Below are 16,004 nucleotides of genomic sequence, written 5' to 3'. Positions count from 1 at the left end.
CTGGAGCACGGAGGGACTCTAGAAAAGGAGGATCTGGGATGTTCTGTACAAAACCATTGCACAGAGCAGGCAAGTATGATATGTTTGTTATTTTTTTTAAAACAACCTTTTATGTAATTTTAACGATTTGCACAGGCAACACATTAACAAGGACAAGAGACATTCATTTCTGTTACTTTGGAATACATTATTAGCTTGACTGTGACCTAGACTCTTGTAAAATGTCTGTCTCTCTACAGACTGCACAAGGCTTTCCAAGGACATCGTTTTATTAACATCTTTCTACAAACAAAAGACATTCTAACAAGTGAACCTGTTATTATATAAAGAACCTAACATTAGCATATAAGCGCCTAATATGATCAAATCATGAAGCATACAATAAATATTTTTCTTTATCTTTTTGTTCATATTAGAAATTCTTTAAAACCTCAAAAACTAAGACAAAAAAACACTACTATACCACACTACTATGGCCCAAGGATCTCCTTTTACGGGACAAAGAAAATAAGGGGTCTTTGAAGTACACTAATGAAAAATACACGAGAATACAAAAAAAAACCCTCATATAAGACAAACAATTGGTGTTTAAAAAATAAACCAACCCACCTTTTTTGGGCAACCCACTACAATATTTGAACTATTAGAAATAGAAGTACAGCTCTCGCCATATCAGCAAGGCACACACACCTCCTAGTGCAGCCAGCAAATAATCATCTGCTACTCTTTGCAAAGTTACCCGATGTCAGTGCAATCTCTAAAGAGATTTCGCCAGTGCATCAGAAGATTCAACTTTTCTAATTATTTGAACATTTATGTCTTCTATCTTTGTCAGCTTATGGCATAAAATGTTCCAGCACAATTCAGAGGCAAAATCAGCAGGATGTAGCAAACCAGATCTTTCTGAATAATTTAAAGGAACGCCTATCAAAGGGAGTCCTCCAGGTGCAGTAACTGACACATGGCTACACAATCTATAGTCATATAAGTTTAAATCTCTTATGGCAGTATGATGAAGATGGCACAAAGCATTGCTCGTTCTTCGGACGTTAAAAGAAACAACACAAACATCAAAGCGTTCATCTTCACCCATTGGAAGGCTCACTTAAGGCAGAAACACAAGTGGCCAGTTGGGCTTAAGCAGCATCATGTAAAGGCAGCTCATTAAAGTGGTACCCTTACAAACCACTTTGACCTACAGGTAAGCCTAGATTAAGGCTTACCTGTAGGTCCAAGAAATATCTCCTAAACCTATACGGTTTAGGAGATATTTACCTGAAGACAGCCACCGCTGTCTACGGGCAATGCGCACCGGGTAAGTCGCAGATCGCCATCGCTGTTCCGGTGAATCACAGCGGCGGAGCAGCGAGACCCACGGAGACCTTCCAAGAAGATGGACGCTCGGAAATACAGGGGACTTCGCTGTCAGGTAAGTGACACATAATGGACTACTATGCGATGCATAGTAGTCCATTATGCTTTACCTTTGCAGGGAATCAAAGAGGAAGTAAACCCATCAGGGTTTACTTCCTCTTTAACAGTAGCAAACGACCAACAACTCCCTGTTGAAATGCTCTATCTGGGTTAAGAGATGGCCTTCTCACCGAATGGTGACTACTTCTTGACAGATAACCCATTCACAGAAACTGTCTGGAGTGCTGACATCAGAATGGAGCATGGCAAAGGGAGGTTTGGATCCAGGGGGGTTTACCCTCCAAGTTGACAGATTTAGCAGTAGTCAACAGAACCTGGAAAGGCCCATCCCAGCCAAGCTGCAGAGGCTTGGCAAGGTGCTGTTTGACCACTTCAGTTATTAGTACTGGGGTGGTGTGGTGTGTCCTTAGGATCTTGTCAATAAACACTTAAAAATACAGATCACAGATTAGTGGGCAATGCAAATGTATTACAAGTTCAGTCAAAAGCCACATAAATAACAGAGAATAATTATAAATAAAATAAATTTAGTCTTTGGGGCTTGTGCAAAAAGCATCTCAGAAGGAAATAAGTTCAAAGGTTTATGGGGTGTGTAGTACCTTGTGGATGTTAGTGCCAGGCTCAGGGATTGGGTCCATTTTTAGCCTTGTCTGCTTGCAAACCTTTGTTTTTTTATTTTTCAAAGTAAAGAAGTACTCAACGGAACCACCTTCCTGTATGTTGAAATGCAGTGTAGAATTGCTTGTGTATTCTCAAATCTGCTGTGATGCTATTACCAAAATCTACAAACTGCAACCCCAATCCTATAAAAAACTATCAGATGCTCTTTTTACACCCAATCGTGTTACTGACCTGTTGCCAATTAACCTAGTTACTTCTTTAAGTCACATATAGGCAGTTGTATAAAAACAATCTGTAGGTCTAATGCCCTGTACACATGGTCAGACTTTCCGACTGAAAATGTGTGATCCGATCGTGTGTGGGCTCCATCTGACTTTTTCCATCAGGATTTCCGACACAAAGTTTGAGAGCAGGATTTCAAATTTTCCAACAACAAAATCCGATTAAAGAACAAAAGAGTAAAACTTGCGCTTGGTAAAAATTAGTTGATATGGGAAAAATTCAATTAAGAAAATAGCAGCTAAGCACAAAAAACCAGATACTAGGTCTAAATAACAGAAATGTGGAAAACAGTGCAGCGCTTAATATATAACACGTGACTGAATATAGTGAAACAATAAATCAGGGAAAAAACTTTCAAAGATAATGTTTCCAAAAAGTAAAACATCAATGATAAACAATACACATGTGCATATTGTGCAATAAACAAAAAATGGGTTATTAAACCAAAAAAATCAAAAAATGGTAAAAAAAAAACACTTTTAGAAGGACAAATAGTTATTTAGACTACAGCTTGATGCTGTGAAGCACAAACTTGTGATTAAGTGAGGAAAATAAACAACAAAATTGAAAAACAAATCAAAACAAATCCCATGCTTTGGATAAATGAAATGATTTACAAGGCCCCATATATGTGAAGATAAAAGTTCATTAAGTGGAACGTGAATGAAACTTTATAGTTGAACGTGAATGAAACTTTAAAGTTGGTCCCAGGTATCACTGGTGTAGGTGCTTGACCACGTAAATTCTTTCACTGTGCAGTTTAAGTAAGTAGTAAAGGCTTACCAGAGCCACCTTTAGTGTGCGCAGATACGAACTCCCCAACGATTGGGATCGGACAAGATCGTTCCTCCGACACTCCTCGTGTGAATGGATGACTCGAATCACCTTTGCGGGTAGGAAGGTAAAGAATGACCCACACCTTCGGGTGTTCCTTGAACGTCGTCCGTTCCGGTCCGTTCGAAAATGTTCAAGTTGGCGTGTCACCAAATGGATGAAAAAGGAAAAAAGCGCCCAATCGTGTGATAAAGTCTAAAACACGTGTACTTTATTTTCCAACCAAATAGACGTTGAAAGATACAGATGACTCAATGGAGTCGTATAAAATTGAACGAAGAGAATTGCTAGCAAAAATATAAAATCAAGCAGATAAAAATAGCACGAGATGTAGACGTATCGTCGGGTAGATACGTCTACATCTCGTGCTATTTTTATCTGCTTGATTTTATATTTTTGCTAGCAATTCTCTTCGTTCAATTTTATACGACTCCATTGAGTCATCTGTATCTTTCAACGTCTATTTGGTTGGAAAATAAAGTACACGTGTTTTAGACTTTATCACACGATTGGGCGCTTTTTTCCTTTTTCATCCATTTGGTGACACGCCAACTTGAACATTTTCGAACGGACCGGAACGGACGACGTTCAAGGAACACCCAAAGGTGTGGGTCATTCTTTACCTTCCCGCAAAGGTGATTCGAGTCATCCATTCACACGAGGAGTGTCGGAGGAACGATCTTGTCCGATCCCAATCGTTGGGGAGTTCGTATCTGCGCACACTAAAGGTGGCTCTGGTAAGCCTTTACTACTTACTTAAACTGCACAGTGAAAGAATTTACGTGGTCAAGCACCTACACCAGTGATACCTGGGACCAACTTTAAAGTTTCATTCACGTTCAACTATAAAGTTTCATTCACGTTCCACTTAATGAACTTTTATCTTCACATATATGGGGCCTTGTAAATCATTTCATTTATCCAAAGCATGGGATTTGTTTTGATTTGTTTTTCAATTTTGTTGTTTATTTTCCTCACTTAATCACAAGTTTGTGCTTCACAGCATCAAGCTGTAGTCTAAATAACTATTTGTCCTTCTAAAAGTGGTTTTTTTTGACCATTTTTTGATTTTTTTGGTTTAATAACCCATTTTTTGTTTATTGCACAATATGCACATGTGTATTGTTTATCATTGATGTTTTACTTTTTGGAAACATTATCTTTGAAAGTTTTTTCCCTGATTTATTGTTTCACTATATTCAGTCACGTGTTATATATTAAGCGCTGCACTGTTTTCCACAACAAAATCCGATTGTTTAAATTCCGATCACATGTAGACAATTCCGACGGAAAAAGTGCCACGCATGCTCAGAATAAATTACGAGGCGAAAGCTATTGGCTACTGGCCTGTTTATAGTCTTGTCGTACATGTTGTACATCATTGTGTTCTGAACGATCAGATTTTCCCACAACTTAGTGCGACCGTGTGTATGCAAAACAAGTTGGGCCAAAATCTGTCGGAAAAAATCAGACGGATTTTGTTGTCGGAATGTCTGACCGTGTGTATGGGGCATTTATTAAGGGTACAGAGCTTTTGGCAAATATTTGTAAGGTATTTTTACATGTTTTCTAGCATTAAACTCTAGACTTGTCAAATTTGATTGACAGTACTTCAACTGAGGGGCATATCAGCGATATTGTATCAAATCAACCATCCCTCCCTTTGACACCTGTGTCGTACCATGTTACATGGCAGACCGGTAGAAAAGACTGGGCACAACACTCATCAGCTTACTTCCAAACTAGAATTCCAAACTTTTGAGGGTACATACCCCTCCTTTTGTCAGGATCTTTGTTCAGCTACCAAGTCAAGTGACTGAAGATCCGTAAGAACTTCCAAGGATGCCACATACCGCAAGGAGAGGATTAGAAGACTTATGGTAGTGGTGTAAGTGTGGTCTCCTGTATATGTTCACAGTTCTTTCCTTGGCCAATTTACAGTTTTCAAAAAAACCTTCAGGCAGCTTTTTTAAAGCCTGCAAAGCACTCTTTAGCTCCATTCTGAGAGCGTTGAACGCCATTTTAATGGGAGTGCTGGCTGTCATGGCTAACACCTTGTGCAAAGCAACAGCTGACACATCTCTCATTAGGATTTGTGTTCAAGCCTAACAGACTAGAGACAAATGGTGCTTTAGATGTTTCAAGAAATCTGCTGAAAGCTTTGCAAGTGCTTTTTAAATGCTGTACACATTTCTCTTTAAACTAGCGATTACAAGCTGCAGCGTAGGGGAGCTGAGGCTCTGATATTGATAATGAAAACAACTTCTGCTTATGGTGAACAGTTTTAAAGAAAAACTCTGGGGAATAAAAATATTTTCCCATTGCATGAGTTAACTGCTACATTTGCCTAGGGGTGAAGCAAGCGGAGATGTATTTGGTTAATCCACTGATCCTCCAAGCGTCCCTGCCGCTCCATGCACAAGACAATTAGCATGCGAGGGGGCAGGACTGTTCCTGATGTCATCACGCCCATAGACGGGCTCTGGATGTAAGGGTAGTGTTATTTTTTTGCTGATCTGATCCGTGACTCTGATCCGAGGAACGATCCGATCCGTGAGTTTTTTGATCCGTTGCACCCCTAGTCCGCACCTTCCCCCCTGCTGGTCCGTTAAAATCCCGTGTCCTACGCATGCACCACGTCCATGAGCACGCAGCTACGCCTGCTTGCATTCTCCACCCAGCTGACGTCCCGCCAGCAACGCGCCTGCGCTGCTTTCGGCTCCTCCTCCCCCCTCTACCCAGCAGCCTTCCGATAGACCCGCCGCAGAGCACAGGCGCGGCAAGCCCTCGCCGGGCCGCTTTCCAGTGCTGCCGTGATTGGAGGTTGTGCTCTGCACATGCGTGCATCCATCTCCCGGCTTCGGGGTGCCCTTCTCTCCATTTGGAGGAGTCGGCCGAGTCACGCGTGGCGGGTCCGGACTGAGACTCCGCCCCACACCACCCCGGCACACCGAGGAGGAGCCGCTGTCACCATGAAGGGGTGAGAAAACCAAGACACCGGAGGGGGGGGGGAGCACTGAGAGGAAGTGGGGCAGTGACACCATGTGAGAGGGGAGGAATGTGTCATCTATACTGGGGGGGGGGGGACCTGTGTGTGTGTGTGTGTGTGTGTGTGTGTGTATATATATTTCTCCCCTTTTTCAGTTTTTTTTTAATCCGATTAATCGAAAAAATAATCGGCCGATTAATCGATTATGAAAATAATCGTTAGTGGCAGCCCTACTGCAAACCAAGTTTTATATAAAGAACCTAACATTGATGTATAAGCATCTGTTGTTGTCATTGAATCATTAATAAGCATACACAAGCATAAGCAATAAAAAAGGAAAGGGCGGGACTCTAAATGAGGCATGCAGTCATTTGTGAGGGGTCAAAGTAACATGTATTTTATATATATCATAGTGAAAATCATACAAAGTAATAATGTCACAGTATATTTGGTCTATATACAAGAAGGAACATGTTAATACATGACAATGGAGAGAAATTGAAACTACACCTCTAAGGCTTCCTCCTACATTAAAAATTGATGATAATCATAACAATATACAGGTATTCATATGGATAAGATTAGACACATAATCGGTTTAAACGTTGCGTAATACGCATAAAATAATTATGCTGCAACCGCATGCTAAACTTTGTCTGTCTGAACTCAGGATCCAATAATAGCTCATGGAATTCCAAGAAAATTTAATAGATGACATAGTGTAGACGAATATATTTTCCAACATACAGCGACTTTCTGTCACTGTCACTTAAGTAAAGCCATAGCAAGTTTTTGTTAGCTTTTACGTTTAAAGAGGTATGGGTCAGTTTTATTATTTAGTACTTTATATGTTTTTAAACCTATGTTTTACATCGGTTTTCCTCCTCCACTTCACATTCAGCCAAAAGGCCATCTTTTTAGTTCAATAGACTACATAGAAAACATATCTAAATTTCAGACATTACGTTTTCTGTGCAAATATGGTTACTTATTGTCAACACATAAAATAATCCTTATACGTCTTAGCCCTTGTACACACGGTCGGACAATCCGACTGTGTGTGGCCTCCATCGGACTGTTTCCGTCGGAATATCCGATCGACAAAGTTTTAGAGCTGGGCTATAAAACTTTCCGACAACATGATCCGATCGGACTTTGTCCGATTGTGTGTAGAGAATTTCTGATCGGACAAAGTGCCACGCATGCTCAGATCAAATTCCTAGACCAAAGCTATTGGCTACTAGCCTGAACGTAGTCCCGTCGTAACGAAATAACGTCAGCACGTTCTGAACGATCAGATTTTCCGACAACTTTGTCTGACCGTGTGTATGCAACACAAGTTTCGGACAAAATCCGTCAGACAAAATCATACGGATTTTGTTGTCGGAATGTCCGACCGTGTGTACAAGGGCTTATTGTCCGTCTGTTGTACAGGGGGCTGCAAGAGTTTGATACAAGGTTGCATTTAGAAACTTTCAATGGTTGTATTTAAAAAAAAAAAAAATTTTGTATTATTCAATACAGGACTGCATTAACGTGTGCCTTTTTATATCTTCGCTTTTTGCATAAATGTTTACGAGAATAGAAAAGTACTGTTAAATAAACATGGAAAATTGTTAAAAGATACTTAACATTATTTTTCTCTCCTGGCCTGTCCTCGCATTAGCACATAATGGGTTAACTCCTCCATCAGAACCCTCAGGACCACCTCTTCCTAGTGCAATAAATGGAAGTCCCCTTCCCTCCCCCAGTGTTTGATAACTAGCCTGGGACAGGCCATCAAAGGGGAAAAAAAATTGGCGCTGACGTGAGGATAGACCAGAAACAAAAAAATTATGGTAAGTATCTGGTAACCATTTTCTGTATTCCTGGCCCATCTTACATCAGCACACAATGGGATATAACCAGCAGAATTAATGGGCCGGAGAGCACACAGCCAAAATAAAACGCCCCACTCAAGAAATGCTGCTAAAGACAAAAATTATGTATTTCTCTTGTAAGGCAGCTGAGACTACCGCTGCCCCAAACTTTGAACTTGCTGCCCACACATCTAGCATGTAATGCCGAACCAAGTTTGCACAAGAACTCCAGCTAGCTGTCTTGGATGTATCTTCCACCAAAAGCTTGGTAAAAGCTTCTTAAGAGCCTGCCACCCCTCTGGACTAATGAGCTCACACCTGCTCTGGAGGAGAAAGGCCTTGTTCCTTGTATGGCAAACTAATCACCTTGGTAATCCTAGATGCGATGACTCTTGAGGATGCTGCTTTCTTTGGACATGAAGGCAAAATGAAAATATTGTCCACCTTTTCAACATCCTTTGATCTTTGCAACTTGACCTGCTTCAGGGACCGTGGCCTACAACAGGTCGAATGGTGCTCTGGTCCCCACTCTAGAGAACACTAAATGGCGATAGTGTTTTCCAAAAGGTTCTAAAACAAAGCAGACAACACTATTTCATCTATTACTCACGGTTCTGACCAAAATACCACAACCGAGGTTAATACATTTAATGGGTGACTGTAGTGGAAATCCTAGCAGGCTTTCAAGACAGATGTCGTCTTCAGCATAATATAACCAGCCTGACAAAGTCTCATTGTGCCTTGAAAGTTTGCTATGATTCCCAATGTAGTCATTGATTAAAGGTGTTAAGAAATTACCAAAAGTACAATTTTTAATCTATTCCTCAGCTAAAACCGGGCCACGTTTTTTGTTAATTCACATGAATTAATGTGTGTTTTAATCCATGAACCCTAAGAAAATGGTTACCATACTTGGGCCCAAGAAGAGAAATCCTGTATTATCAAAATGTCAGCAAAGACCAATAACGCTGACCATATACCACATTTCGACTTTAGTAAAGTTGATATGAATTCTTTGTTATATATTCTTTTTGACATTTCCAGCTAGTGCCTAATTTTCTTCACTTTACAACCTTGCCTGTGTGTATATCCCTCCACCCCTGCCTTTCTTGTACTCTAGTCACCCATACTGGTCTGTGCTGTCAGTCATATTAGTTGTATTGTTTCACAGGCTTTAAACCCATAGTAAGGACCACTTTGTGCTGTATTAACTGTAATCATTTAAAACATGAATAAATAAAGTACGTCATAGCACTCGCTACCATTTCTGCGCAAACTAGGCAACATTTAATATACAGTCATTTGAGGAAACATCCACAACCTAATTTGGGTCCAAACCCATAGTTTATGAAACATTTGTCTAGTATTTTGTCTGGTGTGCACTTTCAAGACTCTCCTTGGTCAACACCCAGATGATAAACACTGGATGATAATTTACATTGGAGAATCTGAACAAAAAGTCTCTGTTAATCAAATGTTATAACCACAACCAGAGGATCTAAAGAACACACATCCAATGTAATGTCAGACCCTCTATTAGAGCAATTGGAGATGATTATTCATTGATGGTACTAAATGTAGAGAGAAACTGTGACAACCCATTGCAAAATATCATAAAAACAATGCAAGTATACTAGAACTTGCATTTTGTAATGTCTATTTTTAATGTAAAAGCTACAGAGTAAAGGTTTACCCCAGGGATCTGTTATTGACAACAAGCTAGACACCATATGAGATGTCATGATCATTTCCAAATCAATTAAAGTCACATGCCAATAGAACCTGAGATTTATCTCTGCTGTAAAAGAGCATGATTGTCAAGGAAATGGTTTATTCCTGGTAAATTCCTGGTATTCCTGTAATGAATGCAGAAGAGAGGCTGTTCATCATGAACATTCTGCACACTCACAGGCAGAAGGAATGTGAACAATGGCTGGGGGTTCAGTTCAAATGAACTAGATAAGCTGTGTGATCTAATTATCAAGTTGTTGAGGCCAAGTTGTTGAGTTGTTGAGGCCATTGGAAAAATCTGTATTATTTTTTTTTTGTTTTTTTTTTACCAATTTATTTTATTGCATCAGTGTAGTGACATACTTTAAAAGCAAATGGGTATCACTAAGTACTATTGAGAATAATACTTATCTAACAAGTTTTGATCATACTAGCCTTTGACAGCCAGCCACATAAAATAGTATAGAGTGTTGACTATGCCCTTAGACCCTACATTTTTATCAAATTACATATACAACTAACAGAGAAGATTCTTTCTGAATTTAAACGACTTTTGACCAAACTCTACAACTCCTATACCAAATTTAGTCACCGTGCTGCAGACGATCTGTTCTCCCAAAATAATCTTCCCACTATACCCCTGACTTTATGAACCATACAAGAACAGGGAGTCACAATCCCTGAAAATTTGCAAGCCTTAAAGCAATTTGAACCAAATAAAATAAAAAGCCAGGACTTGATGGCTTCACTGCTACATATAAAAAGTATTAGACGCTGGCCCCTATGCTTATGGAAACCTTCCACTCTGCTCAAAGGGAAAAAATTATAGCCTTCACCCCGATTAGCCTATTAATATCTGTATGATCTCCAAACCAAATACAAATTCTCTAACTACAGACCCATTTCTCGGCTCACTCTAGATCTGCCTTTTCTCCAGAGTGAGCTTTTTAGCTATCTGTAAGGTAGGAGCTTCTTCGCAATGGCCACAAATGTAGGAAGCCATCTTCTCAATGATCATCGTGTTAAGATACCGTAAGCTGTAGATATATTATTTGTGGGGGTTCCCAAAGAGTAGAAAGTTATTTCAAGGGTTCCTCTATTGAAAAGGTTGGCAAAGACTGATGTGTACATTTAAACTCCTAAGGCTCCTTTCACACTGGTGAAGTCTGCCAGTGGATCAACCTGCTCGGCAGGGGATCTCTTCACTGATCCCCGCTGAGCAGGTGGATGACAGTTCTATGTCCGCTTCACTAATTCAGAGCAGACACAGCCTGTTGTCCTCCTTGGGCTGTCTGATGGAAATGGACGCCTGAAAAACTGGCAGGTGGACCTGAACAGTCCATCCATGTGAAATGGGCCTAACTAAACTTTTGGCCACTAGATTGAATTCTGGTAAAGGACGCATCCAAAAACTGATTCTCATTACTCACACAGCTAGAAAGCAAAACATCCCATCTACAGTATGTTACTTTCAGTTGAAACCCAGAAAGTGTTCAACACTGCCTCCAAAGCCTTATCCTAGTTCTGTTCTAGAGAAATAGGATTTTGGCTCCAAATAATGAATCTCATTATTCTACTCTTCTCCCTCAGCATGCCTATGATATTCTGGATTAAAATGACCCAATTTCCCAATATCTTTGGTACCAGGTAAGGATGCCTGCTGCCCCCCCTCCCTCTTTCTCTTCACACTGGCCATAGAATCTCTAGCTTATATGGTCAGAAAAAAAATCGTAATATCCTTGGCATAAAACCGGTAGGCACCAATTATAAGCTAAGCATCTTTGCGGATGACACACTACCTATCCTCCGTCCATGATTATGGTAAAATCTTAGGCCTTGTGATCAACAACTGCAAATCTAAAGTGCTGAATGTTTCCTTGGCAGCTTCCACTATAAAAATCCACTGTCATTGAGCGTAAAGAAATGGCATCACCCACAGTGTAAATATGACAAGCTAAGGTGAACTATGAAATCCTCCACCACACACCAACACGCCGGGCCCTCATATGTAGGATAAAAGAAAAGCAGCTCCTCATAGTGTAGTATGTTAATTCAAGATGAATTTATTAAGTAAAAAGCATACAGGGTACTCATATTTGGAGAATTAAAACAAGCATTTCAGGAACACAAAATCCTTGTTTAACATTTGTTTCCAACCAACAAAATGGCCATGGTCAGCACATGTAGTGTAGTAATGTCAGATCTCCAGGCTTCACCCTACATGGTGTTTCATCCAATAAGCAAGCTATGGTCCAACACTTATCAAATGTTAAGTGCCAGCCTACAATACCCCCTTACTAAAGATCCCACTGACGCATTGATATAAAAAAAAAAAAAAAAAAAAGACACACCCAGTTCAAACTGATGATCTGTATTCTAATAGCAACAAAGCAGACCATAGCAAAGACAAGGGTAACCCACTGATCTCAACTCCCCAGGAGGTCAAATCCAGAGTGACCTGGATGATGCTCAACAGTAAGATGACCACTATACTGAATTATTGAATGGCCTCTTCTCAAAAAACAAGGTCTCCATGGATGCAGCAATATTTACCCCAAGATTTTGACAGATGCCTACTAACTCTGCAGTTGAGACTGCTTAGACATATAAGGTCGCCACCATGGCCTTAGCTGTAACCCCAGGCACAGACCTCCTGACCCTCTAACCACCATCTTCTCCTTCACTCCTTTCCTGTGGATTGTCTCTCTCCTGTTCTTGTCTTTACACTTAACAAAGGTCTGCTGTTTGAAGTTCAAAATCTATCTTACCTGAATGCTCTCAATATATATGATGACCATGTTTATTTCATTATGCCGCCATTGTATGGTAGCCTATCTAAGTGTGGGGAAATTCTCTAACAGAGCCCCCCGCTGATTAGCAGTAAAATCATGGCATAACTTTTGCCTACATTAAAAAAAAAAGGTTTTGGCTGAACATATATTTTGACCAGTTTAGTCTAGCTGGATATCTACTGTAGTAATATATTACGTTTTATGCCCCACTTCGCCCTCTAAACCCCATATTCATTTTGTGTTTTATCATTGTTCATGTATTGACTTATTCAGCTGTCTGCACGCCATTCAAGTGACACCACAGAGTCCACTTCTTCCCTTCTTTGGTGCTGGGCGATCCTCAGTAACGAAGAGAGTGTTGCTGGCACAATGGTTTTGTTGCCATTCTCTCAATGTGTACAGCATCGTGACAACGCCCCCTTCCTTCGAGGTTGGGGCCCATGGTGTCCTGAAACGACCAGAAGGTAGTTAAGTGATGCTTGCTGTCATTCAACCCGGAAGGCTCTGGATCCATTAGCTGGTGAGAGTGTAGGGGGCAGCTGTGAAGTGGAGGCAATTATTGCAGCAATAGCTGTTTTTCTGTTGTTTTGTTTTTGTTTTTAAACACCTGCTGGGGCACTAATTAAAAAAAATCCTAAATTGAAGTTGGGCTTTAATTTGTTATGAGCGTGATTGACTATGGAAATCAGCGGCAAATTATATTTGAGTTATGCATCCTTATACCTGTATCTCACTAAAATAAATTACAACCTGTGATTTATAATATATGAAGCATTTCCACAATAAAATCTGGTTTGTTTCAGTTTACGCAAAGCCCCAGACAATAACCTTATTTTCCTTCTTTTTAAGGCCAAAAATGGACCATCAATTAGGATGCCCCATTTGGAGCTAAGAGCCAGAGGCTAGCACTGACTGCATTATTGACAACTTTGTCTGCGATGTCCTCTTAAACACACTGATATTCTTAAATAAGTCATTTGTGTCATGGGTTATAAATAGTATTCATTGTGCAGTGCTATGTGTTGAGTATACACAAGCTTGTGCTTTTGTTGCTTTTTTTTTTTTTTTTATCGTATTTATCGATGCTACGGTGGAGGTTATGTTTCTGCTGTTTTACCTCTGTTCGTATTGATCAAAGCTATGAAGTGTTTAAATGAAATGAATGTATACAGCTGTGAACACAGAGCCGCGTTCTCTGCACACACTAATGGAGCCGATTCCATAGGAGGATCCTGTCATGCTGGATTTCAGCTATGCTGGAAGTAGGTCACAGGCTGCTTTCTTTCTGAAAGCCAAGAGAGGCCTGCTTGGTGAGAGCAGATCCTGCAGGCTTGCACAGAGGGTGCCGGCAATCCCCTCGCTTCTTGGGGGAGGCATCAGCAAGGCCAAAAACTGAGAACAGATGGCTGTATACCAAAGAAGAACAAGAAAGTGCAGATCTGGAGGAAGTGTACAAATGAGAGTCTATTTAGTGATACATGGGGGATATGGAAGCATGATTCATGAAATACAGAACTGACACTTGTGTCTAGTTAACTCTGTTGCTGCCAAAACGATTTTATAATTACGGTTTCTATTATTAATGAAACAGAAATCCAGCTGTTAGAGGACATGTCTTCAGCAATCCCCTGTCACGGTGGAGCTTGCAATCTTATCGCATAAAGAAGTGCACACACGGCAAAGCCAATTTAGGCAGCAGCTAGTTAAAGGAGAAGCACAGTCAAAGCTCGTTTCGGCTGTGCTCCTCTTATGGATCACAGGAGTGCAGTTCGTTCAGCGCTCCTGTGACCCGTTTTCAGCAGGATGAAATTGGCTGTCTGCTGACGTCACAGAGCCAGTACAGGCTCGGGCAAGCTTGCGTCGATGGAGTCGGGATCTGCCCACATGCCTGGACCGTCACCCGGCTCAGCCTTTCAATGAGCCGCTGAGAGCCTGAGACGGCCACTCCCGCCACCCTCCACAGCTTAGCGCGCCAGTGAGTAAGGAAGGGGCAGAGAGGGGTGACTGACAGTCACCAGCTCTCTGCTCACGGAGCCCTGAGAACGGAACGATCATTGGATTGGATTAGATTGCCTGGCTCCCAGTGTTAGAGGCAGTGGGGGACAGATGCAGCATTGCACCGATGCTGAATCCACCTAGGTAATTATTAATCTGCAAAAAATCTCTTTTAATATAGAAAGGTGGATGATCATTCACTAGGTAGTTAATTTGAGAGATTTTATTTCTTCAAAATTCAGGCACAAATTGTGTGATTTTGATGAAATTACATTTTTTTTTTTTGTAGTTTCTTAAAGTAAATGTAATTGCTAGCAATGAATTTTTCTTATTTTCTCCCTTTTTGGGGTGTTAAATATACAGTGGGTATAGAAAAGAATAGCCCCTTTTAAAATCACATTTTGTTGCTTTGCAGCCTAAAGTGAAGACAGACTGTTTGTTTGTTTTTGTTTTATCTAGCTGTATTTACTCAGTCCAACTTATAACACCCAAGTGAAAGCTATACCATCAACATGTCAGAAAAAAAAAATACAAAAAAACTTTCAAAAACAGAATCACTGAGTTGGGAAAAGGATCACCCCTTTGTCAGTATTTTGTTGAACCACCTTTTGTTCTAATTACAGCCTTTAGCCTGTTGGGATATGTCTTTACTAACTTTGCACATCTAGACTTTGCAATATTTGTGCCACTCTTCTTTACAGAACTGCTCAAGTTCAGTTAAATTTGATGGTGACTGTCGACTGCAGTCTTCAAGTCATTCTACAAACTCTCAATGGGGTTTAAGTCTGGGCTCTGACTAGGCCATGCAAGGACATTCATCGTTTTCTCCTTCAACCACTGTGTGGTAATTTTTGCTGTGTGCTTTGGGTCATTGTCATGTTGGAAGATAAACTTTCCCATTGACAACTTTCTGGCAGAGGGCAGCAGATTTTCCTCAAGAATTTGATGGTATTTTGCCCCACCCATTATTCTTTCTATCCTGCCAAGTGTTCCAGTCCCAGCCGCAGAGTAACACCCCCATAAAAGGTTTTAACCTCTTCCATACTTTACCGTAGGCATGGTGTTATTTGGATGGTGAGCTGTATTGGATTTCCGCCACACATATTGTTTGGTGTTGAGGCCTAATAATTAAATTTTAGTCTTATCTTACCATCACACCTTTTTCCATGTGACCTCAGAATTGTAAGTTGCATTTGACAAAGCTTGTTCTTAACTGCATGTGGCCTTACTTGAGGAGTGACTTTTTTTCTTACAGCCCTCCCATACAGCCACATTTGTGGAGAATTTGTGATATTGTTGTCACATGTACACGCTTTGTCATAAATTCCTGTAACTGCTTTAGAGTTGTCTTAGGCCTCTTGGTAGCCTCCCTGACCAATTTCCTCCTGGCTCTTTCATCCAGTTTGGAGCGATGTTCTGATCCAGGGAGGGTCTGAGTTGTACCAAATACCTTCCACTTTTTAATAA

The 16,004-nt window shown here is 40.6% G+C and overlaps 1 protein-coding gene across 2 annotated transcripts in view; it reads left to right on the top strand.

The window, feature by feature from the left end:
• The window catches only part of STX1A (syntaxin 1A), a 216,042-nt gene that overhangs the window by 64,880 nt on the left and 135,158 nt on the right, over positions 1 to 16,004 (top strand). The window lies entirely within an intron of this gene.

This window comes from Lithobates pipiens, unplaced genomic scaffold, assembly GCF_037356315.1.
Source record: "Lithobates pipiens isolate NorthernLeopardFrog02 unplaced genomic scaffold, aLitPip1_a1.2 Scaffold_16, whole genome shotgun sequence".
NCBI classification, from domain to species: Eukaryota; Metazoa; Chordata; class Amphibia; order Anura; family Ranidae; genus Lithobates; species Lithobates pipiens.
The sequence above is the reverse complement of the archived record's forward strand: the minus strand, read 5'-3'. Positions and strand labels throughout refer to the sequence as shown.